At 38.3% G+C, this 27495-nt stretch overlaps 1 protein-coding gene across 10 annotated transcripts in view; it reads right to left on the bottom strand.

The window, feature by feature from the left end:
* Positions 1–27495, bottom strand: part of LMNTD1 (lamin tail domain containing 1) — a 440038-nt gene that overhangs the window by 364609 nt on the left and 47934 nt on the right. The gene's annotated exons all lie outside the window — the stretch shown is intronic.

Here is a 27495-nt window from a genome sequence, read left to right as displayed (position 1 = left end):
ATTAATTCATTAATTTACCCAACAAATATTTGTTTAGTAGCCAGGGGCTGAGTTGTTAAAATTTAACTTATTAAAGTTTATAGTAACTTATTACTGTATGTCCATAGTATCTATAATTTTAATTGGTAAGTATTACATAAAAGTATGTTACAAAATATGTGGGAGTATACGGATGGCCCAACAGGCACATGAAAAGATGCTCAACATCACTAATTATTAGAAAAATGCAAATCAAAACTACAACAAAGTACCACTTCACACCGGTCAGAATGGCCATCATGAAGAAGTCTACAAATAATAAATGCTGGAGAGGGTGTGGAGAAAACGGAACACTCCTACACTGCTGTTAGGAATGTAAATTCGTGCAGCCACTATGGAGACCAGTATGGAGGCTCCTTAAAAAACTACAAATAGAGTTACCATATGACTCAGCAATCCCACTCCTGGGCATATATCTGGAGAAAACTATAATTTGAAAAGATACATGCACCCCACTGTTCATAGCAGCACTATTTACAATAGCCAAGACGTGGAAGCAACCTAAATGCCCATCAACAGATGAATGGATAAAGAAGACGTGAGATAGATATATATATATATATATATACATATATATATATATATATATATATATATAAAAATACACACACACACTGGAATATTACTCAACCTTAAAAAAGAATGAAATAATGCCATTTGCAGCAACATGGATGGACCTAGAGATTATCATAGTAAATGAAGACAGAGAAAGACAAATACCATATATCACTTATATGTGGAATCTAAAAAATGATACAAATGAACTTATTTACAGAACAGAAATAGACTCACAGATATAGAAAACAGACTTATGGTTACCAAAGGGGAAGGGGGGAGGGATAATTGGGAATTTGGGATTAACATATACACATTACTATATGTAAAACAGATAACCAACAAGGACTTAACTGTATAGCACAGGGAACTATATTAAATACCTTGTAATAACCTATAATAGAAAAGAATCTGAAAAATAGTAATATATATATATATATGTGAACTGAATCACTTTGCTGTACACCTGAAACATTGTAAATCAACAATGTTCCTTGCTGTTCCCATATCTTTTTTTTCCTTTTGTTCAGTTCCGACTCTACAGAATTGCCAGGGGTATGACAGAAAGCTAAGCTTTTAGATTCCTTCCACTTCTCCTCCATTTTCAAGGGCAAACCAGACCTGTTGAATGTTTTGGTCTCACACAATTTCTACCCCCATACCATACTCATTTACAGAATGGAAATTAGAAAAGACATTCTAATACAAGTTACATGAGGGTAGCATTGCTTTTAGTTTAAAATTGTATCTCCAGTACGTAGGTCAGCACCTGGCCCATTGCCGCTGGTCAGATATTTGTTAAATTAAATAAATGCATTCTGTTATCTATCCTCAACTCCATTTAACTGTCACAGACTTTGACTATCACAAGAAGTACTTTCCCATATCTCCTTTGCAAATCTACTGAAAGATCTTCAATCAATGTAGCAACAGCTATTAGAGGAGCAATTCTTCCTCTAGTCTAATCTATCAAGAGGCCACTGTAATGCCTTCATATTCTTCGGAATTTTAAGGAAAAAAATTACATTAAAATGTAGATCTAACAGATGTATGTATGAATTGTAAAAATCTTCACTTGAAACACCAATGACAGTAATAGTAAAGGCAGCTATAACTTGCAAGTTCTGCTTCAATATTCTGATTTATTTTAAGTAGCTAATGAACTCTGGGCAAGGAACAGTGCTGACCCAGTTTCTTTTGCCTCATATAACTTCAGTCAACTGTTGGCATCTCTATTGCATTTCTCTTTATAATCCAGGACAGAGGTCATGTTTAAGTTACATACCAATCTTCCCTCTTTACTTTCTTCATGGTACTTTATCTCCTGCAGAGATCATTTATTTACCATCTGCTACGTGTTAGGTCTTGGAAATACAAAGGCAAATAATACTTAGACTCTCCCCTCAAATAGTATATAAACCAATGGAATAAACCAACAGTTATAATATTTACAAAATGTACTGTGGTTGCCTATAGGAAAGGCAGGTAACCCTGACTTCCCAAAAAGAGGCAGCACATGGCCTGAGTCTTGAATGACAAGTAGAAGTGAACCAAGGAAGTAGCATGTGAAAAGGCATGGAATCAAGGTAAACCATAGCACATGCAGGAAGCTTTAAGTAGTTCTTTAAAGATAACATTGATAGTGTGAGACTAGACATTAAGCCTCTCTGCCATCCTAAGGAGTTCAGCTTTAACCTGAACTCTCTATATAACCATTGAAAATTTTTAGTTGAGGATAACATTTCCATAATAGAAAAAGTTCTGTGATGACACAATTGAAAGTACTGAAGGCAGAGCAAGAAGGCAGGCAGAAAAACAGGTTAGGAGAAGCCATTATAGTACATTAGAAAAGAAATGATATCTGAACTATGGCATCGACAGAAGGGAAGCTTAAAGTACCCTAACCAGTTAGGAAGAGATTACCACAAACCTCCAGGGAAGAAATGTTGTCCTGAACCAAGGCTGAGGCAATAGAGATGAAAAAATAAATAAACAAATAAAGATGGATTTAAGAGATTTGATGTCTCTTAATTTCTATACAACATGCCTATTGTTTTGAATTTCTCCTTAGAATTTAAGTATATGTAAGTAAAACCTTTTCACTTTCTTGTTCCGTGCACTGGATAAAATTGTCTAATGTTATTTTCATTTGTGGCTATTTGAGATTAAGAACTAAATATAAGTACATTTTTAAACATACCTTTTATCTACTCTTCCCTGTAAGTACATGCTATAAAAGAATTTAATAACCAATCAGAACCCTAGAGAGTTGGCTTCTTAAATGGATAAAAGCAGTTGATAGAAGAAAGAGCTTGAACAGTGATCCTGTTAAAATGTAAGTTAAATCATCTCACTCTCACTTAAGATCTTTCAGTGTCTTTCTACCTTGCTCTGTTAAAAGTCAGTCTTTATAATGACCCACAAGGCCCTACAAGAGCAGGCTGTCGCCTCTCTGACCTCAGTTCTTCAAGTCCGTTCCCTGCCCTCATTTTTTTTTTTTAATTTATTTTTGGCTGTGTTGCTGTGGGCGGGCTTTCTCTAGTTGCAGCAAGCAGGGGCTGCTCTTCCTAGCGGTGCGCAGGCTTCTCATTGCAGCGGCTTCTCTTGTTGCGGAGCACGGGCTCTAGGCATGCAGGCTTCAGTAGTTGTGGCACGCAGGCTCAGTAGTTGTGACTCGCGGGCTTAGTTGCTCCGCGGCATGTGGGATCTTCCTGGACCAGGGCTTGAACCTGTGTCCCCTGTATTGGCAGGTGGATTCTTAACCACTGAGCCACCAGGGAAGCCCTCCCCACCCCCATTTTGGGGCAGACATGCTGGCCTTCTCGCTGTTCCTAAGTCTCCAGGTACGCTTGCACATTGAGCACTTGCTCCTCTTGTTTCCCAGTTATCCTCCTGGCTTGCTCCCTCACCTCCTTCAGATATTTTCCTTTCTTTATCATTTTATTTAAAAATAAAATATAACTCCCACTCAGCACTCTCTGTTCAATTTACATTTCCCATAACACTCACCACAATCTAATAGACTTTTATTTTACTTACTGTTTAGTATCTGTCTCCCACTTTCCCACAGCTAGAAAATAAGTTCCTCGTGGGCAGGGATTTTTAATGTTTTTCTGTACCTCCAGTACCTAAAACAGTACCAGGCACATGGTAAAAGACTGAATGAATAAACTTCTAGTCTAGCGTAACTGTCAATTGTGGTGTTCCAAAGACGTAACGGATTGACCAGCAAAATCATTACTATGGAAAGAACCCTGCAGTTAGTTATTGTTTTTTCCATCAGGAAGTCACTAGCAAAGTCAGATATGTCTGAACTGTTTCCATCAACACAAAAGTTCATATAAGGTACTATAATTAGAACTTGGATCATAAGAATAATTAAGTTATAAACAGTTTTCACCTGGCATTTAACGACTATAAAACTATGTTAGGGCTTCCCTGGTGGCGCAGTGGTTGAGAGTCCACCCGCTGATGCAGGGGACGCGGGTTCATGCCCCGGTTGGGGAAGATCTCACATGCTGCGGAGCGGCTAGGCCCGTGAGCCGTGGCCGCTGAGCCTGCGCGTCCAGAGCCTGTGCTCCGCAACGGGAGAGGCCACAACAGTGACAGGCCCGCGTACCACAAAAAAAAAAACTATGTTAAATTCTTTAACATAATATAAAATTTGTGCTTATTCATAATTGTACCTTTCTATTCTATCTGAGAGCAACAAAACACTCACTGTTCATTACTACTGAGGAAGGTTTTTGTTGAAAGTGATTCCACTGCCTTCAGCTTTGTACTTAGACATTGTAGGATCTTCACTTGGAGGTGACCATATCAGCCAAAGCAGTCCTCACAATTAACGAAACTAAATTACTGGGTGATGCATACAAAACTGGGGGTTTTTTTAATAGTCAATTTTTGGAAGGTTTTTATTGCTATTTCATTTTATAATTAAAAATGATTGCTCACCGTAAAAAAAAAATACACTTAAAAGAATAAGTTTACCTTCACTCTTCTTAATTCCATGGTCCTCCCCAGAAGTTAACAAATATTAGCAGTTTAGTGTGTATTTTTCCATGCTTCTTTCTATGCATTTATACAGATATGCACATCCAGAGTTTTAGTATTGGAAGATTCAAATATATATTCCTTTCTCCCTCCTCTCTCCTCCCTCCCTCCCCCCCCTCCTTTCTTCCTTCCTTTCTTTCTTTCTTTCTTTCTTTTTCTTTCTTTCTTTCTCTCTCTCTCTCTCCCCCTGCCTCCCTCCCTCCCTCTCTCCCTCCCTCCCTCCCTGCCTCCCTCCCTCCCTCCCTCTCTTTCTTTCTTTCTGTTTTCCTTACCTAACACTATGTTTTGGACATTTGTCTGGGTTTATCCTATTTTCCTGGATTAACTATTAACAGTGCCCTTTTTTACTATCAAAAGTAGCCTAGTTTGGACAATAAATTGTATGGTCCTAATATAAAGTTGTCTGATTAATGAATTCATAGCAGTCTATAAAACCATAATTTTTGTCATCATCATTACCCTGTAAATGAACATTTAGTCATCACCCCTTTTAGTATTATGAACAAGGCTGCAATGAGACTAATATACATATAACTTACTGCATGTATATGAATACTTCTACAGGATAAATTCTTTATGTCTAATTGTGAGATTAAAGGGTATATACAGTTACATTTTTTATATACTGTCAAATTGTTTTCTAAAAAGCTATACTATTTTATACTTCTATCAACAGCAACCATGTCCCTATACTGTCACCAACCAGCTCTGGATATTGGACATTTTGGGGACCAGTTCAATGGGCAATATATCATATCTCATTCATTACAGTTGATTACAGTTAAGGTTCAATTTTTTTCAGATTACCTCATATATTTTGCCCATTTTTCAATGGGATTATTTTTCCTTGTATTAATTTGTAGGTATTCTTTTATATTAAGTGTGATATAATATATAAGTTGTAAATATATTCTCCCAGTAGTTCACTTATTTTCCCAATAGCATGGAAATAAATTTTTTTTCTACAGCTATACTCACCAATATTTTGATTCTCCAAAAATGGTTAAAATACATAGAACAAAACACAATGTCAAATGTTCTCATCTTCCAAAGTTAAAAGTATGTGTCTATATACACACATATATATACATATATATATATCCCAACGGTACACAAGTATTGTGAACTACGGACAGGTATGCTCTGCCACTGAATATGTTGTGAGTCATTTTACTTGTATATATTATTTCTCCAAATTTTACATTCCTTATTTTTCCAAAAATAAATACTTTACTTACAATTTTGAGTGCAACAAACACATATGTATTGAATGTAAATCACTTTAGCTCCTACACATAAAATCTCATCTCTTTAGAGGAAGCAAAACTTAATCAGATTCTTTGCATTTTTCATGCTTTGACTAAATTTCCTAATTTTATTTTCAACAAATTTCATAAGGGTTGAATTAACCTTCAGTTCAAGGTCACAACGAATTGCATTGTATGTCATCGTAGCATAGAGTTGACAACTGAAGTGTTACTCATATCATTTTTCTCAATAATTCATGAAGAATTGGAGATAACAGGCTTCCTCACCTGGAGAAAATGTTGAATTGTTTCCAGAGTAACAGAGAACAAGCAATATAAATAAATGAATAAACAAACAAACAAATAAACAAATGTATATACACATATATTTATATATTTATATATAATATATGCATAAGCAAACACTCTTTCAATACTTTGCAGGCAAAAGATTCCCCCAAACACTTTCTCAGGTGCATACATGCTGTTTGCATGTTGATTGTCAAATAATCTTTCCTTTGTGTTTGTATGAAAAAGCTATTTAATAAGATATTGTCTTTTCTCTAAATAAACACACTGTTCATTAATTAACAAAAATTCAATATAAAAATAGAAATTAGCAGCAGGAATTCTGATTAACATAATATTCAAACTTTAGATATAATAGGCTTTGTGTTTTATCAAAATCCCATTGCGAGTAACAACAGGCATTAAAGTTGGATTCCAGTATTTTTATTATAATCTGATTTATGTCTAACAAGGCCTTATCATTTCCACACACCACCCCTTTCAACAAGTGACATAAAGGCAAAATCTGGGCTGTTCAAATGATACCACCGAACAGCAACTGGAAATAATTGATCTCTTCCTATTTAGGGTCAACTTAATCAGCTGTGGTAAATTAGCTGAACTGGAATTTTCAGGCCTAATTTATCTATGTGTACAGACATATTCTCAAACAAGACTTCCAAATTACTAGATAAAAATTCTTTTTACAGTAATTGTGTACCTCTGTCCACTTTGCATAAGATCACCTGCAGTAATTTATGACATTCTTCGAACTCTCAAGACTGTCCACAGGGTTTCACTAATAACAGTCTAAATGTGAGGAATAAAACTCGGTTTTCCTGCCATTCGACCCTGCGCAATTGTTATAATCCCCTTGGCTCTGATTCAAGTTGTCATCATTATATTAGATGCGATTGGAAAGGCAATATCTTGCTGGCTTATTCTGCTGAGTATTACAAAGCATTGCCGTCAGAGTAGAGCTTTAATGGTAATCAAAGTCCACCTTAAAGGGTTTGAGTAAAAATTTTTAAAAAGCAAAAGATCTTTTTTTTAATCCCTTAGAATACTGAAGCATTAGTCACATCCAACCCCACCCAAACCCCAATTTGACAGAACTCAGCTTGTTTTCTGCCAGATCTGATCACTTTTTACAGAAAGCAGTTCTCACAAAGAAATCATTCACATGTTTTACAACTAGATATTGATTTGAAGGTTTTTTAATAGCCTGCAATTAAGGTGAAGATTTGGCATACTTGACTGATTCTCTCCATCACCACTTATTAATAGTTGTATATTGAAATTGGAATCAGTAGATTGAATGGTTTTTCCTTTATGCCAGCTGCTGATACTGAATGAGGAAATGTTCTAAGGCTGCCCTTCATTTCTGACAACGAATGAGCCTGTGAATCATTTAAGCAAATCAGCTCACTATTGCTGCCCACAGTGAATCCATGCGAGGGATTTGGAGCTGGAGAACACTGGATTAAATTTCAATTCTACCACTTATTAATTATGTGACCTAGGCAAATTACCTCCAGTCTCCAAGTCTCATAAAAAAGAAGATCATAATACTAACCTCATTAAGTTGTTATGAGAATAAAATGTTAAAGGTTCAAGAGCATGCCTGGCACTTTTTAAGCATTCAGAAAAGTGATATTATTGTTATACCTTTTCTTTGGTGGATTATTTTATAATAAATCACGCTAGTCCTTCATATCTTTCAAAACCATGGTAGAAATTTAACTCTCATACCAATTTGCACCTTTAAAATTAGGAAAATTTTAACGTTGGCTAGGGTATCTTTTAAAATGAGTACTTTTACACATTGCTAGTAAAAGTACATGTGGGTATGTTCCTTCTGGAAAACAATTTGGCAAATATATCAAAAATTTTATATATGTTCACATACTTCTGGTCAGTATTTCCTTTCCTAATAATCTATCCTAAGGTTTTAGACATAAAGATGTTCACTGAAGAATAATTTATAATACAAAAAGAACCAATTTATATATTCACTAGTTATGAATTATGGCTCAAAGATAGGCACAGAAGGAGTTCAATTAAAACTCTAGTCACTATATATAAAGTAAACATAAGAAGACTTTGAAAGGTAGAGAGGAGGCAGACCGGCACAGGACCTGGGGAAAGACACTGAAGTGAGTTCCCTGGGCTTTCTTTTTGCGAGAGAAGCAGTCACCTGTTAAGTGCCAACAGGCACCCACAAGGAGGAGGAAAAAAAGCCCCAAGAAGAGACAATTCTCTCTAACCAAAGGACTAGGAAAGGCGTAGCCAAGCAAAATAGAAAACATTTAGACTATAACCGCCACTACCCCAACCACCTTGGCCTGAGGGAGAGAGCCGCCTCATTACTGCTCCCCACATGGTCTCTACCATCAGTGCTATGGGGGAGAGGTGCCTTGCTACCACAAAGTGAGGGTAGCAGTCCAAATGGCCTCCGCTGACACCACCCCAGTGGTGACAGAAAAATGTGCAGCCCCACTCCCAACACTGTCAGCAAAGGCTGAGGGGATTATAGATTTGCTGGGCACGCCTTCTCCCTTAGTGGAGTCAAGAATCTCATCCCAGCCTGACCATAACAATGGCCCTCCCTCACAATGTCAGTAGAGATCACAGGTGGAGCCTGAATCCTCTGCCCACCTATCACTTATAGGACTACGCCTGCCCACCCTGTCCCCTGGGTGTCAATAGAGACCACGTGGGTAATCTAGACATCTACCACCACTTGGCAGTGAGGAGGCAGCTTCCCACCCACTTCCCCTCTGGAACAGTGTCAGATAAAGTCTCCTAAACCAGAAGATTTCAGTAAGATCCAGAGTTTCATAACATAACACTGTAAATGTCTAGGATACAATTGAATGTCACTTGTCATGCAAGAAGCAGCAAAATCTCAACTTAAAGGAGAAAAAAATCAATAAACAGACGCCAACACTGAGATAACACAGATGTTGGAATTATCTGACAAAGATTTTATAGCAGCCATAGAGCTTCAACAATTACGAACATGCTTGAAAAAAATGAAAACAATAGAAAGTTGCCGTTTTTATAATGATGATATAAATTAGAAACAAATGGAAATTTTAGAATTGAAAAATGCAATAAACAAAAAAAGAAAAGAAGAACTCAATGGATAAGCCCAACAGGAGAATGGAGAGGACGGAGAAAAAGATCAGTAAACTTGAAGACAGAACAATAGAAATAACCCAATCTGAACAACAGAGAGAAAATGGACTAGGGGAAAAAAAGAAAAAAAAAAAAACAAGGACAGAGACCGGGGGACTACAACAAAAGAGCTAACATTTGTGTCATGGGAGTTCCAGGACAGGAGAAAGAAGCAGGGCTGAGAAAGCATTTTTAGATAAGGGCTGAAAATTTCCCAAATTTGGCACAATGCATACATATTCAAGACACTGAGCAAACTCCAAAGAGAAACTCAAAGAATTCTGCAATAACACACATCATAGTCAAACTTCTGAAAACCAAAGGCAAAGAAAAAACTCTTAAGAGCAGCAAGAGACAAATGATGCCTTACCTACAGGAGAAAAACAATTCAAATGACAGAATTTCTCACCAGAAGCCATGAGGGCTTGCAGGAAGTGGCACAACATTTTTCAGGTGCTGAAAGTAAACACCCATCAACCTAGAATTCTACATCCAACAAAAGTATCCTTCAGTAATGAAGAGGAAATCAAGACATTATAAGAGGAAGTAAAACAAAGAGAATTTGTCTACCAATAGATTTACTCTAAAAGAATGACTAAAGGAAGTTCCTGAAACAGAAAGTAAACAATAAAAGAAGGACTCTTGGGGCTTCCCTGGTGGCGCAGTGGTTGAGAGTCCGCCTGCCGATGCAGGGGACACGGGTTCGTGCCCTGCTCCGGGAAGATCCCACATGCCGCGGAGCGACTAGGCCCGTGAGCCACGGCCGCTGAGCCTACGCATCCGGAGCCTGTGCTCCGCAACGGGAGAGGCCACAACAGTGAGAGGCCCGCGTACCTCAAAAAAAAAGGAGGACTCTTAGAACATCAGTGTACACTTTTGTGTTCTGTCTCCATTTTCCATGAGTGTGGGTAATTTAACCAGAATTTTTTTTTAATGTTAACAATAATAACAACAACAGCACTTATTTTCCTTTTACTAATTCAGTTAATAGCAAATTACTTCATCTATTAAAATATTCATTTGAACTTTTTCTTCTATTTTTCTGTGTATTTATCTTCTATCTCTTTAACTTGGCAATGGGAGCCCCATGAACAATATTCAATTTTTCATTTCCTTCTCATCTCTGTAAACAGAGGCTTACAGAGTTTAAGCAACTTCCCCCAATTCATAAAGCTAATAAATATCAGACAAAGATTCAAACCCAGGTTTGTTTGATTCCAGATACTGAACTTTAAACCGTAAAGCAATATATCTTCAATTTGCCAAGAATATACTGTCTCCGACAATCATACAGTTCAATCAGTTCCCTCTTTCCTGGAATAAAGCTGATTAAAGATTTAGAGCAGTTGATGAGTTATAAAACAAGGAATATTTTCTTCCCCTTTTTTGCAGATGAAAAACGATGTATTTTGGAGAGGTGCTTTTCCTAAGCTTCATTGCTTCGGTGACTTTGAACCAGGAAAGACAATTCCACTCCATTCCAACCCTTTAGGTAAATTTAGCCACCTCACTGAGCCACACTGGTCTCTCCTAAAGAATGACTCCAATATTGGCATTACTCTTCTGGAACTGCTCAGACCAGCATCCACTATACGTAGAGCTCCACTCTCCTGATACCACCTTGCCCCCCTTATTTTTGGTTCTTATCAAACTTTCTCTTAATGGAGCCTTTTGCTTGGTGACTCAATTTAGACTAGGACACACAAGAGTGCGTTCAGTCCTCTGGCCCTATATGCTAATACTTTTGATAAATGACACTTCACTTGCCTCCCATCTCTGGGCTCAGGGACCCTACCTTCACCAAACTATCTCCCGTCCTCACAAACACACACACATACAGAGCAGGGAAGGAAGGTGTGGCAAGAGAAGCAGGTTATGCTGATGGAAGCAAGCAACACGTACTTCCCTCCAGGTCACATTTACAGAGATTTAGGCATTATTTAATAGGCATAAATCTTAGATAGAAGAGCCTGAAAGAATTTCCTGACCTCTGTCAAGGGAGTTCAGGGAAATCACGGAACAAAAAGGAGTCTTTAAAAATCCAGTAAGATTCCGCATATTTATCTGAGAAAAAAATCTCCAGGGAAGAAGTTCTTCAGCTTCTCTGTGTCACTCATTTAAGGTCTGATAATATATTTTGCAGAAAGAATAGGACAAAGGAAGGCAGTTTCTAGTCAACAAAATCATACTGAGACACCAGGGGGCATGGAAATGAGAAGTGGATGAAACCAGAGGAAATAAAATGTAGGATTTGTTGGCAGTGTTGAAGAAGGAAGAGGAGAAGGAGAGACAAGGAAGAAAGGGAGGGAGGAAAATAAGAACTATTCAGCCTGGCGAGGAAGAAATGAATTTTTTGTCAAAAACATTTTCATTGCTGAAATTCCATTAATGTCTCTAGCACACTAGAATATTCTCCCTTTCTCTTTTTGCTCAAATGTTTTCTTTCTACTCTGTGAATCTCACCTCTTCCTTCAGACTTCAATGATCAAGGCTTTCCTTCACCGTGATATTTACACTCTATGTTTATGGCCTTTGACTCTTCCTGCCTAAATTTCAGCAGCTGCGCACTGCCTGGTTCATCACCCCAACCTCACGGCCCGTCCGCCTCCTGAGCTTGGCTGCCTCTGGCACAGCTCCTGTGGCTCCACTCACCCTGCTCACAAAACGTCATCAAGTCCGAATCTGCCGGGCAGATAAGGCCTTCCACTATTTGGCTTCAGCCCATGCTTCCAACCAACCTTATTTATCAGTTCTTTGCTTCTTGTGAATAAAGTTTTGAGGGCAAACAGGTGGTAATATCCACTGAGTCCCAACTGCAAACATGTATCTTGCTATCAGGAAAGTTGTAAAGGAAATAGCAGAGGTAGTCCCTCCCCAGAGAAACTCAAAGCCAAGTGAAGACGAAATTAACTTCAGCAACGAACTTAAGAGTTATAGTTAAGATGCACTTGCACTTATCAGACACTTGCTAAGGAGGATCTGAAGAAGGGCAGGAGCCAGAACACATAAAGCATTTATGAGGTGACATTAGAAGCATATATATGTGAGGGCTGCGTAGAGGTAATACTGTTCATTAAGCTTTGTTACAAGATTAATGGGGGAAATAAGATCTTTCAAATATATCTTTATTCATTTACAATCTTCTTTAATTCTGATCAACTCAGGGCTGGACGAATGTGCCCTCTTCTTTAAGGGGCAGATTTGGGTAGACACGAAATACGAGATTCTGATCATGCTGAACCAGGTTATTTGCTGTTATAGAGTTAGACTGCAATTTCCAAATAGGCTTTCAAAATAATGAAGAGGGGAGGGGCCCATCAAGCCAACATTTGCATGAGCCTTGAGGGAACTCAGTCACCAAAGGCCCTGTCAGATCTGTTATTGAACTAGTCAGTCAAAGAAATTTACTCTGATGAACAAAAATAGGCATTTTTCACAATCACCATTACTTAAAGATGCAAATGCTGTGTGAAAAATAGTACCTAAACTCAGCTGTGATTTAACACTACCTACTCCCATGATGAGTGTTCAAAAGGATGACTCAATAGATCCTCCAGTAGAACACGCAATTGCTTTTAATCATCTAGGGGATTCTTTAATGATGTGAATTAAAATCAAAATTGAGAAGTAAAAATTAGAGCTTCTTTCGCTGGAGGGCTAACTGTATACCACCAAAGAATGTACTCACAGCAAACAAATTTTCATTGGTTTGCATAAACCAGACATTATATCAATCAAAAATGAATAATTCAAGAAAGGAAATACGAACCCATTTCATATTCAAATGTTGATATACGCTTGTGACATTAAGAAACTGACTATTTATTGGTTTGGCTTATTTTCTATTCATAATAAAATTTTAAAATCCTGTGACAATATAATTTACCCTCTCCCATAAACATTAGATTCTTCAGTTTTGGAGCTAAAGCAAGAAAGAATCTCTGCTTTTCATTTGTTCGCTTGCTTTTTACATAACTCTAAAGCAGTTCAAAATTTTTTTTTTAATTTTAAAAACATTTTTAAAGATATAAAATTATCTGTTGTCATTTAGATTAAAAAAACATTGTTTGAACTAAAGTCAAACTCATTTGTGTATATATCATTATCTTCATGTGATCTTATATTTCTTTTTTAAAAGAGGGCATTTTCTACTCTTGTAACATGAGTATATTCAACAAGCTACCAAAGAGAGTTGTTTTTACAACTCAGATGGCAATAGCATTGACTGAATTTCATCCCTCCTACCCTAAATCCTTCTGACAGATCATGTGGTTTAATTTAAATCATCTGACAGATCATGTGGTTTCCTCTCTCTGTACCCATAGATCACTATGACTTAAAAGAATGGATTCATGGTTTTCTGGGGGGTTTTTTGGAAGTTTCTAAGCATAATTACAGAGTAGCAGAGAAAACACACCAAGAGCATCACTACATATTCAGTGACCATCTCCTGAGACACTGATCATATTCTGCCTGCTGTTGACATTATTTTGTTTAAACAAGGGGTCCCCAACTTCTGGCCCAAAGCGGGTAGAGAGTGGAACTTGGGCTCAGTCTGTGCGCCTCCAATGCTCACAGTGGTTTAGACATCACAACGTCCCTGTGAGCTGCTTATCTATTGGATATCTCACCAAGAAATGCCTCAAGCGATGAGTGGAGATGAGACACCTGGTGCTGCCAATTCCTGAGCCTTTCTGTGGTCATGCAATGTAATTTGATTTGATTCTTGACTTTTTTCCAATACCAGCTTAGGATTCAAACTTCTCACGTCTTCCAAGTCCTCCGAATTTCTATATAAGTTTCAAAATCAGATTGGGATTTTGATTCGGATAGCACCAAACCTATATATGAACCTCAGGAGAATGGACATCCTAACCATATTGAATATTCTGACCCCTGAACGAGCCAAGTGGCTGCCAGGGTCTTGGTGCTCTAGCCTGGTGTCAGGCCTGAGCCTCTGAGGTGGGAGAGCTGAATTCAGCACATTGGACCACCAGAGACCTCCCGGCCCAACGTAATATCAATCAGCAAGAGATCTCCCAGAGATCTCCTTCTCAATGCTAAGACCCAGCTCTACCCAATGGCCAGCAAACTCCAGTGCTGGACGCCCCAAGCCAAACAACTAGCAAGACAGGAACACAACCCCACCCATTAACAGACAGATTGCCTAAAATCATACTACGTTCACAGACAGTCAAAATCATACCACCGGACGCGATCCTGCCCACCAGAAAGAAAAGATCCAGAATCATCCACCAGAACACAGGCACCAGTCCCCCCCCCAGGAAGCCAACACAAGCCATTGAACCAACTTCACCCACTGGGGGCAGACACCAAAGAAAACGGGAACTATGAAGCTGCAGCCTGCAAAAAGGAGACCCCAAACACAGTAAGTTAAACAAAATGAGAAGACAGAGAAGTATGCAGCAGATGAAGGAGCAAGGTAAAAACCCACCAGACAAAACAAATGAAGAGGAACTAAGCAGTCTACCTGGAAAAGAATTCAGAGTAATGATAGCAAAGATGATCCAAAATCTTGGAAATAGAATGGAAATAGAGTAGAAATATACAAGAAACATTTGGAAATAGAATAGATATATACAAGAAACATTTAACAAGGACCTAGAAGAACTAAAGAGTAAACAATGATGAACAACACAATAAATGAAATTTAAAATACTCTAGAAAGAATCAGTAGCAGAATAACTGAGGCAGAAGAACGGATAAGTGACCTGGAAGATAAAATAATTGAAATAACTACTGCAGAGCAGAATAAAGAAAAAAGAATGAAAATACGTGAGGACAGTCTCAGAGACCTCTGGGACAACATTAAACACACCAAGATTCGAATTATAGGGGTTCCAGAAGAAGATGAGAAAAAGAAAAGGACAGAGAAAATATTTAGAGAGATTATAGTTGAAAACTTCCTTAACATGGGAAAGGAAATAGTCGATCAAGTCCAGGAAGTGCAGAGAGTCCCATACAGGATAAATCCAAGAAGAAACATGCCAAGACACATATTAATCAAACTATCAAAATTTAAATACAAAGAAAAAGTATTAAACACAGCAAGGGAAAAGCAACAAATAACATACAAGGGAATCCCCATAAGGTTAACAGCTGATCTTTCAGCAGAAACTCTGCAAGCCAGAAAGGAGTGGTAGGACATATTTAAAGTGATGAAAGGGAAAAACCTAAAACCAAGATTACTCTACCCAGCAAAGATCTCATTCGGATTCGATGGGGAAATTAAAACCTTTACAGACAAGCAATAGTGAAGAGAATACAGCACCTCCAAACCAGTTTTACAACACATGCTAAAGGAACATCTCTAGGCAGGAAACACATGAGAAGGAGAAGACCTACAAAAAAAACCCCAAAACAATTAAGAAAATGGGAATAGGAACATACATATCAATAATTACCTTAAATGTAAATGGATTGAATGCTCCAACCAAAAGACACAGACTAGCTGAATGGATACAAAAACAAGACCCATACATATGCTGTCCACAAGAGACCCACTTCAGACCTAGGGACACATACAGACTGAAAGTGAGGGGATGGAAAAAAGATATTTCATGCAAATGGAAATCAAAAGAAAGCTGGAGTAGCAATTCTCATATCACACAAAATGGACTTTAAAACAAAGACTATTACAAGAGACAAAGAAGAACACTACATAATGATCAGGAATCAATCCAAGAAGGAGATATAACAATTGTAAATATTTATGCACCCAACATAGGAGCATGTCAATACATAAGGCAAATGCTAACAGCCATAAAAGGGGAAATTGACAATAACACAATCATAGTAGGGGATTTTAACATCCCACTTTCACCAATGGACAGATCATCCAAAATGAAAACAAATAAGGAAACACAAGCTTTAAATGATACATTAAACAAGATAGACTTAATTGATATTTACAGGACATTCCATCCAGAAACGACAGAATACACTTTCTTTTCAAGTGCTCATGGAACATTCTCCAGGATAAACCATAACTTGGGTCGCAAATCAAGCCTTGGTAAATTTAATGAAATTGAAATCGAATCAAGTATCTTTTCTGAACAAAACGCTATGAGGCTAGATATCAATTACAGGAAAAAATCTGTAAAAAGTACAAACACATGGAGGCTAAACAATATGCTACTAAATAATCAAGAGATCACTTTTGAAGAAATCAAAGAGGAAATTAAAAAATACCTGGAAACAAATGACAATGAAAACACGACGACCCAAAACCTATGGGATGTAGCAAAAGCAGTTCTAAGGGGGAAGTTTACAGCAATACAATCCTACCTCAAGAAACAAAAATATCTCAAATAAACAACCTAACTATTCACATTAAAGCAATTAGAGGGAAAAAAACCCCCAAAGTCAGCAGAAGGAAAGAAATCATAAAGATCAGGTCAGAAATAAATGAAAAAGAAATGAAGGAAACGATAGCAAAGATCAATAAAAGTAAAAGCTGGTTCTTTGAGAAGATGAACAAAATTGATAAACCATTAGCTAGACTCATCAAGAAAAAAAAGGGAAAAGACTCAAATCAATAGAATTAGAAATGAAAAAGCAGTAACAACCGACACTGCAGAAATACAAAGGATCATGAGAGATTACTACAAGCAACTCTATGCCAATAAAATGGACAACCTGGAAAAAAGGGACAAATGCTTAGAAAAGCACATCCTTCCAAGACTGAACCAGGAAGAAATAGAAAATATAAACAGACGTATCACAAGCACTGAAATTGAAACTGTGATTAAAAATCTTCCAAGAAACAAAAGCCCCAGACCAGATGGCTTCACAGGCAAATTCTATCAAACATTTAGAGAAGAGCTAACACCTATCCTTCTTAAACTCTTCCAAAATACAGCAGAGGGAGGAACACTCCCAAACTCATTCTACAAGGCCACCATCACCCTGATACCAAAACCAGACAAAAATGTCACAAACGAAGAACACTACAGGCCAATATCACTGATGAACATAGATGCAAAAATCCTCAACAAAATACTAGCAAACAGAATCCAACAGCACATTAAAAGGATCATACAACGTGATCAAGTGGGGTTGATCTCAGGAATGCAAGGATTCTTCAATATACTCAAATCAATCAATGTGATACACCATATTAACAAATTGAAGGAGAAAAACCATATGATCATCTCAATAGATGCAGAGAAATCCTTTGACAAAATTCAACACCCAATTATGATAAAAACTCTCCAGAAAGTAGGCATAGAAGGAATCTACCTCAACATAATAAAGGCCATATACAACAAACCCACAGCAAACATCATTCTCCATGGTGAAAAACAGAAACCATTTCCTCTAAATTCAGGAAGAAGACAAGGTTGCCCACTCTCACCACTATTATTCAACATAGTTTTGGAAGTTTTATCCACAGCAATCAGAGAAGAAATAAAAGGAATCCAAATTGGAAAAGAAGAAGTAAAATTGTCACTGTTTGCAGATGACATGATACTATACATAAGGAATCCGAAAGATGCTACTAGAAAACTACTAGAGCTAATCAATGAATTTGGTAGAGTAACAGGATACAAAATTAATGCACAGAAATCCCTTGCATTCCTATACACTAATGATGAAAAATCTGAAAGCGAAATTAGGGAAACACTCCCATCTACCACTGCAAGAAAAAGAATAGAATACCTAGGAATAAACTTACCTAACGAGACAAAAAACCTTATGCAGAAAAATAAAAGACAATGGTGAAAGAAATAAAAGATGATACAAACAGATGGAGAGAGATACAATGTCCTTGGATTGGAAGAATCAACCCTGTGAAAATGACTATACCACCCAAAGCAACCTACAGATTCAATGCAATTCCTATCAAACTACCAATGGCATTTTTTGCAGAACTAGAACAAAAAAACTGCACAATTTGTATGAAAGCACGAAAGACTCTGAATAGCTAAAACATTCTTGAGAAAGAAAAACAGAGCTGGAGGAATCAGGCTCCCAGACTTCAGGTTATATACTACAAAGCTACAGTAATCAAGACAGTATGGTACTGGCACAAAATCAGAAATACAGATCAATGGAACAGGATAGAAAGTCCAGAGATAAACCCATGCACATATGGTCACTTTATCTTTGATAAAGGAGGAAAGAATATACAATGGAGAAAAGACAGCCTCTTCAATAAGTGGTTCTGGGAAAACTGGACAGCTCCTTGTAAAGGAATGAAATTGGAAAACTTCCTAATGCCATACACAAAAATAAACTCAAAATGGATTAAAGACCTAAATGTAATTATGGACAGATACTATAAAACTCTTAGAGGAAAATATAGGCAGAACACTCTATGACATAAATCACAGCAAGATCCTTTTTGACCCACCTCCTAGAGAAATGGAAATAAAAACAAAAATAAACAAATGGGACCTAATGAAATCTAAAAGTTTTGCACCGCAAAGGAAACCATAAAGAAGATGAAAAGACAACCCTCAGAATGGGAGAAAATATTTGCAAATGAATCAATGGACAAAGGATTAATCTCCAAAATATATAAACAGCTCATGCAGCTCAATATTAAAGAATACAAACAACCCAGTCCAAAAATGGGTACAAGACTTAAATAGACATTTCTCCAAAGAAGATATACAGATTGCCAACAAACACATGAAAGGATGCTCAACATCATTAATCATTAGAGAAATGCAAATCAAAACTACAATGAGGTATCACCTGACACCGGTCAGAATGGCCATCCTCAAAAACTCTACAAACAATAAATGCTGGAGAGTGTGTGGAAAAAAGGGAACCCTCTTGCACTGCTGGTGGGAATGTAAATTGATACAGCCACTATGGAGAACAGTATGGAGGTTCCTTAAAAAACTAAAAATAGAAGTACCATATGACCCAGCAATCCTACTACTGGGCATATACCCTGAGAAAACCATAATTCAAAAAGAGTCATGTACCACAATGTTCATTGCAGCACTATTTACAATAGCCAAGACATGGAAGCAACCTAAGTGTCTACTGACACATGAATGGATAAAGAAGATGTGGCACATATATACAATGGAATATTACTCAGCCATAAAAAGAAACAAAATTGAGTTATTTGTAGTGAGGTGGATGGCCTAGAGTCTGTCATACAGACTGAAGTAAGTCAGAAAGAGAAAAACAAATACCATATGCTACCATATATATATGGAATCTAAAAAAAAAAAAAAAAAAAAAAAGGTTCTGATGAAACTACGGCCAGGACAGGAATAAAGATGCAGACATAGAGAATGGACTTGAGGACAAGGGGAGGGGGAAGTGTAAGCTGGGACAAAATGAGAGAGTAGCACTGACATGTATACACTACCAAATGTAAAATAGATAGCTAGTAGGAAGCAGCTGCATAGCACAGGGAGATCAGCTCTGTGCTCTGTGACTATCTAGAAGGGTGGGATAGGGAGGGTGGGAGGCAGACACAAGAAGGAGGGGATATAGGGATATATGTATACATATAGCTGATCCACTTTGTTATACAGCAGAAACTAACACAACATTGTAAAGCAATTATACTCCAATAAAGATGTTAAAAAACAAAAACAAAAACAAGGTGTCCCCAACCCCCAGGCCACACAACAGGAGGTGAGGTGAGCAGCGGGTAAGCGAAGCTTCATCTGTATTTACAGCCGCTCCCCATCACTCGCATTATCGCCTGAGATCCGCCTCCTGTCAGATCAGCGGTGGCATTAGATTCTCTTAGGAGCACGAACCCTACTGTGAACCGTGCATGCAAGGGATCTAGGTCATGCCCTCCTTATGAGAATCTAATGCCTGATGATCTGAGGGGGAGCTGAGGCGGTGATGCTAGCGCTGGGGAGCGGCTGCAAATACAGATTATCATTAGCAGAGAGGTTTCACTGCACAGAGACCATAATAAATCACTTGCTTGCAGACTCATATCAAAGCACTATCAGTGAGTGGTAAGTGAAAACAAGCTGAGGGCTCCCACTGATTCTGCATTACAGTGAGTTGTATAATCATATCATTATATATTACAATGTAATAATAATAGAAATAAAGTGCACAATAAATGTAATGCACTTGAATCATCCTGAAAACATCCCCCTCACCTGGTCTGTGGAAAAATTGTCTTCCATAAAACCAAAAAGGTTGGGGACCGGTGGTTTAAACACAGGCAAATTGTGTCTTATTCATCTTTCTATCCTTCACAGTGCCTAGCTATACACACTGTAGGAGCTCACTAAATATTTGTCAAATTTCTGACCAAATAAATGAATAACTAATGACTGCCGCCTTATTTCTATTCAGAAAAGTGTGAATCAAACCTGCCTGTACGCCTTTCCCAGATGAAATGAAGAACTAGATTCTAATGGAAGTAGTTTGGGTCTCAGGATGGCTAACCAAGGTCCTTCTATGCTCAAAATCACAAATTGAAAAAAGAAAAAAATATGAGTGTGCCTCTTAAATTTCTTAGAAGCCTTCTATTATCCTGATGGAGAATGAATGACAAAATTTGGAGGATTTTCAGAGTTGAGGGTCTTGGGAAGAGTTGTTTTGTTTTAGCATTAAAGTGCATTCTCTAATCCCTCCTTTACACACACACACATACATACACACGCGCAAAGAAGATGCCACATCTGAAGAAGTTTGGGTACCTCCTAATTACAGCCTAGCCCTTAAATGTTAACGTTTCCTAGAGTTCCGTCATTGGTTCAACTCTCTTTCTACTCTTCATGCTCTCATTAAAGCCCTTAGTGACCCGAGTGGACCTGTCCCTCTAGCCCCATCCTCTACTATTCTCCTCCTCATAACATTTACTCATGGTTCATAGATATTCATAGCTCTCCAATTAGCACATCTCATTCTGTGTCTTTCCACCTTTGCTCGTGTTATTCCTTCTGCCTGACTTGCCTTCTAAATGCCCCAACCTCACTTCTTTTCCCCTTCCCCACCCCAGTCTCCCTTAGCCTGCCACCTCCTTTTCACACTGTAAACACAGTTTAGGCATTATCATCATCCAACAGCATCCATCCACCCATCCATCACTGGGCTAAATGCAGTGCCCTTCGTCTGGATTCCTAGAGCATCCTGAGAACAACTCCATCATAGCCTTTGCGATATTTTTCAAAGTGTCCATTTTATGTTCCTGTCTCCCCCATCAGATCTTGATTTACTTGAATGAAGAGACTGTTTCTTCTTCATCTTGGTATCTCCAGCACCTCATTTGATGCCAGCACCTGTGGATGTTCAGTAATTATGTGCTGAGCTGATCTGAACTGAAATAAACTAAACTGATGTTTAGTTTAAACCCTAATGTCCTTAATTTTCATTGTGGAGAAAAAAAAAATCCTCTACCTTTGTACTCTTAAACTGGGAAAATTGGTTTTCTCCTTCCTTTTTAAACCCTATTTTCCCTTTTAGAATATGATTCTTCAAGACTTAAGACTTTCCAGAGGAGGTAAGAATTTAGTAAAATGTTCTACAGAGGTTTGATATTTCTCTAAATCTGTTTTATTCTCCAAGCCATTTCGGACTAGAAAATGATTCTTGGTATCAGTAACTGAAAAAAAAGAGCAGTCCAAGTCTTTAACACCAAGCACTCGAGGAGCGTAGTGAAAAACACCAGCGACTATGGGCCGTGTGGGTGGACTCAGCATGGCCGGAGTGCTCTGACTCCTGGAGAAGCCCCCTTCAGGGCACTGTGCCACCAGCTCTAGACGAGATAGTTTTGAGCCTTTAGTTAACGGAGTGGAAAAAGCTGTCACATTTTTGCAGGGAATGGGGAGGATGCCACCATCAGATTTTTCAGGACCATCTAAGGTGAAGTGTGTGGTGAGAATTCATCTTTGGAAAGCACACGGAAGGTTCTGCCACCGGGCCTTTTAGAACACCCCCAAATCCACTATAGGTAGCACTTAGGAAATTAGTCAACGGTGGAGACTGTTTACCATTCCTTGATTGCTCCAGGAAAGACTTATGCTTTTTAAAAAAAATGAAGAAAAGAAAAGAAAAAGAAGGGTGGGGAGGAGAAGAGACCATTGTTGGCATCCCAGGTTTTTTAAAGCTGTATATGGTCTCACTGAGCAAATAAAATAGTTCTAGGCAATGCAGTCTTTTATGTAGAGGCCAGCAAACTCAAATGAACCCATGCACAAGGTAGCAGGTAGACTGAGCACTGTGCCATGCATTCCAAGCAAGGAATGTAATGTTCAATGAAACTTGGCTCAAATATCCCTACATTAAATATTTTATTGGGTATAGTATTTATACACACTCTGGTGAAAAATCTTGTCTTACAGCTTTCCATTGACCTTTCCAGATAATATAATCTCTGGTTCCTCTGAACCTGGATTAAGAATTTTTTTTTTCTCTTTTTTTTTTGCGGTACGGGGGCCTCTCACTGTCGTGGCCTCCCCCGTTGCGGAGCACAGGCTCCGGGCGCGCAGGCTCAGCGGCCACGGCTCACGGGCCCAGCCGCTCCGCGGCATGTGGGATCCTCCCGGACCGGGGAACGAACCTGTGTCCCCTGCATCGGCAGGCGGACTCTCAACCACTGCGCCACCAGGGAAGCCCTGGATTAAGAATTTTAATTTGACAATTCAACCAATCTTAGAATTGCTGTCATCACTAAATTTTTTTAATATGGTGGTAGAAAAGACATATGTTCTGCTTTCACTTCAAGCTACATTATAAAACCAAAAATACACCTTCTCCCTGGTTCAGAGAAAGAGCCTAGACTAAGTACAAACCCATAACGTGTCAGGACAACCAGTTCACAAAACCAGTTCATCCTTTTCTGAATCCTTGGCTCAGTACCAGTGGGAAGTGTAATACACTGAGCTACATAAATACACTCCACCAATGTGTTAATAAATTAATGACTTGAGAAATACATATTTAGACTTCATATGAGTAGGAGTGATTCCAGAGTCTGAAATATCTTATTGAAACATTTGGCTATAAAAAAATAACAGAAAATATTTACTATGAGAACATATTTCTCATCATCTTGTGGATACTTTGGTATTAGATAGAAAGTCTAAAAATTCCTAATCTCTTTTGCTGTCTTATAAAAACCTTATGGTTAGCATATCGTTTTAAGATAGCAGAAAAAGACTTACAATACGCTTATGGCAAAACTAAAACAGCTTATTATCTATTTCACAAGATACTAGTATAACAACACACACATACATATAAAACTTCTTTGTCTATTGCCTAAAGTCAAAATATTATGAAAGAAAGAGTTCAGGATCTTGAAAATCAATCTGCACTCAACATCAAAATTCTAAGTGTACAAATGTTCAGCAGGGAAATGTGTTCAAAATAGATAAAAAGTAGTTTTCCGGTAATGCTGACAAGGCAAGATTATTGTGATATTTGCAAAAGAGAATTTCAACAAAAGAAGACTTGCATATTTAATTCACTAGCTTTAATTTCTCCCTGAATATAATGGAGATTGAATTCATTTGCATCAGATTTTGGTGTTAATGCTGAAGAATTTATTAGCCCCTTTTCCAGCACTGTGTTAGAAGTACTTACTTTCTTTCCTCTAGTTGTTCTAAGATTTTAACCTCAGGGGAGTCGGGAAGTTTCAACAGAATATCAGTGTAAAATCACCAGTCTCAGGCTTGGATTCCTGGGGCAGCTGCGGCCAGGTTTGTTGTGTGTTGTCCTAGGCACCGGCTGTGCCGATAGTTGCAGGGGGAATGTCCTCTATTTATCTAGGCATGGTGAACTGCATCAGGTATGAGTAAATAACAGCCAAGGTCTAATAGCCACTGCACTCAAAACATTTACTGTATGAAAGTTTGTGCCTGACTGGCTCAAGTATGCTTATTATAATAGACTAAGAAAAAAAATGCAGATGGTATATGGTTACAAAAACATGGTGGCAATTGAAAACTCTGTAGCCTTTCTTTATTCTGAAGATCAATACCCACCTCCCTGACTACGATTGTCTTTGTTCTAAGAAGGATGACCATGTTAAGATCAAAGTTCTGGGCCTGTAAGATGCATCATGTAAAAGGCAGTCTTCTTGGTTGTCTATAAAATGACAAAGAAAACACGAATAGAAATTCGTCCTTTGTTTCTTATAAGAAAAACAGTAGCTGTCTATAATTAGGGACCATATGTTTTCATTAAAACCTGAAAAATCTAAATTTATAACTTCTTAATCAAAAAATTCCAGCTTTGGCTAACACCCCCTTTTTAAAAAAATTTCATCACATAACTGGCACAATTTTAGATTGGCTAGTTTCTGCCCAGTTTTCTGCAAATATTCAAAAGCAGCAGTAACATTTCCTTTCTTAACGCAAAGGACTTGGTCAAGGTCTTTCATCAAATCATTGAATCTATTTATCCAAATGTATCTGTCCAGATTCTGGTCTCTAAAGGCATTTGAATCTAAGCCACTCAGAGATCTGACGTTTTATGTTTGCATATCAGATTATTCTGCTGTGCTGCTAAAAGTACATCTTCAGTGAAATGATATTGGATGATTTCTAATCTTTTATGTTCAAACTTTTTACGTTTTAGAATTCTCCAAGGAAACTGGCATCATTTTCAATGGTAGTGCATTTCATAGCTTATAGGCCTCAAAATCTGGAGTTCTTTCTTAATGATTTCTGCAGTAATGACTGAGGCCTTTTACTGTCATGTACACAGGAAACGCAGTTGGTTTGGGGATGGGAGAGAGAACAAGTCATGACAGGTAAAAACAAATTGAAAGAGAAATACTAGCAATGTTGTTAGAAGCAGAAACTTTCTAATTTTCTGTTGTCATTGAGCCGAAAGTGATATGAACTAATGAAAGCAACAAATCTCGGTGCGGCATAAACATGGGGACTAAAAACATAAAAGGGGGAAAATAAGAAGTCCTTCTAATGAGGTTGCAACATGATGAGATATCATCATTTTCAAAAGAAGCTGAACTTCCGAAGAAACACACAGCAGTCCCACCACTGGTGTTCTCATGGGAAGTTGTTTTGGGAAAGAAGGAAAAGGAAAACTGACAATATTCTAGCAACGTGAGGCTCCTGTGTTATGTACTCAGGAGATTTAACTGAACAGAAGGATGACAGCGTAGAGGTTTTCATGTCTACCTTTATTAGCTTAAGAAATTTAACATTTAGATTCACTGTCCATGTTTATGTGTTATTTTCACCATGTTATTATAAATATAAATATATGAGAGATACATTCTCCGAGATGTACACCAAACTCCTAATGGTGACTATTTCTGAAGAGTGATGTCGTGGGGAATGGGATGGGGGAGGACTTCCACTTTTTAATTTGTATGATTCTGCAGTTTAATTTTTTATGTGTGTGTATTTTACACAATAAAATGTATACCTGTTTCCTTTGTAATTCATAAGCAGAAACTATGATATACCCTATGTTTTAAAAAAACCCAACCTGTCCTGGCCATCCATGCTAAGAATTAATTTATGCTGAGCTAGACCCTTGTGGTAAGTTTAATAACTAAAACCTCTTAGCTTTACTTATGTAGTGAGTTTTTCTCTATCACAAATACTTTTAACGTGAAATTCGAACGTAATATGAACAGGTAATATTGTTTCTAATGTTACTGCTTCTTTTTAGGAATAAAAATGTAGCACACCACTTGACTCAATCACTGCCTGCCAGGGGATACGTGATCACAACTCAGGGTTTACCAATTTCCCCAGGAGCATGCCATGGGCAGGGAAACTTGGGGACTTCTTTTGCTTTCCATGTTTGCACTTCCCAGTGGACACAAGTGATGGAAACTACATGTAAGCAGGCCTAAAGGACTCACAGCTGACACTACTCAAGGTACAGCATGAGCCAGGGGTTAGAGTTGCCATGACCAGCCACTTCTATCTTGGCACCCCCATCTAAATCCTATCACCCCTCAAAAAATCATCATCAACATATCTTCCATTTTGGTGCCAGCCATACTGGTAGTTATTTCATATGCATGTCCACATACATTGTGTCTAAAAACAGGACTTCCCTGGCGGTCCAGTGGTTAGGACACCGCTTTCACTGTGGAGGGCCCGGGTTCAATCCTTGGTCTGGGAACTAAGATTCCCACAAGCTGCAGGGCGGGGCCAAAAAAAAAAAAAGTAATTCACCAAACCCTCATCCTTCACAAAATGTTGCAGATTCAATTCTCCAGGAAACAGACCCTAAAACAGAAAGCTGTGCACTGGATGTTACAAGGTGTGTTCTTGGGGTCAATATTTGTACAGATGTTAAGGAATTAGGTAGGATCGGGCAGAGGGAGCAATTGGGCTGCAGTGAAGTCCCAACAGAGCCTTACCCAGTCCTACGGGGGAGCTCTGCAGCTGGGATGGCCCTGCAAAGCTGTCTGGAGTTGAAGCAAGGTCCCCCTTGGAAACCAGTGTTTAGACGCAGGCAGGGGCAGCACCTTGGGTAAAGTGGCTCCTTTCAGCCCAGTGCAGTGACCAGAGAGGGACGCTCGCTCGGCTGCGAGAAGTCAGCATCATACTGCCAGCAGCAGGAGGCACAAGTGCTTCCATCCTGAAGGGTGGATGGGAGCAGTGCTCACAGCGACCAGCGTACTAAATACGTCAGCCTCTTTCTACAATAGAATGTTGGAACGTATCTGTAAGACTGAGAAGTTGGCACCTATTAACTGAGATTTATTCTGTCTGGCTCATTTGTACACTCTTAATGGGCCACCATGCATAAATATTCTCTAGCTCATTCATTAATTCATGTAATTTCATTCAATTAAAAAACTGTAGGTTGAGTACCTACAGTGTGCAGAGCACTGCTTAGCTCTGGTGATAGAAGAATGAACAAGGCAAAGTGCAGAAGGATGATAATCACGCTATCAAGTATTTATTGAGTTGTTACCTTGAGGCAGGCTCTGTGCATCTCATTTTAATTTTCTAACAACTTTGTAAAATTAAATTCTATTTTCATCTCCATTGTGCTAGTTGGGGAGACTCAAAATTGGAGGGGTTTAGTAACTTTTCCAAGGTCACTCAGCTAATAAGGTGCGGAACAGGGTTTGCGCCCAAAGAGAGTAATTCCAGAACTGGAGCCCCTAGCCTTTCCATGAAGGAAAAGTAACATAGAAAGACTGTCTCGGTATAAAGTGATAAGCGCTGAATGG

This window comes from Stenella coeruleoalba (assembly GCF_951394435.1).
Source record: "Stenella coeruleoalba genome assembly, chromosome: 11".
Classification (NCBI taxonomy): domain Eukaryota; kingdom Metazoa; phylum Chordata; class Mammalia; order Artiodactyla; family Delphinidae; genus Stenella; species Stenella coeruleoalba.
The sequence above is the reverse complement of the archived record's forward strand: the minus strand, read 5'-3'. Positions and strand labels throughout refer to the sequence as shown.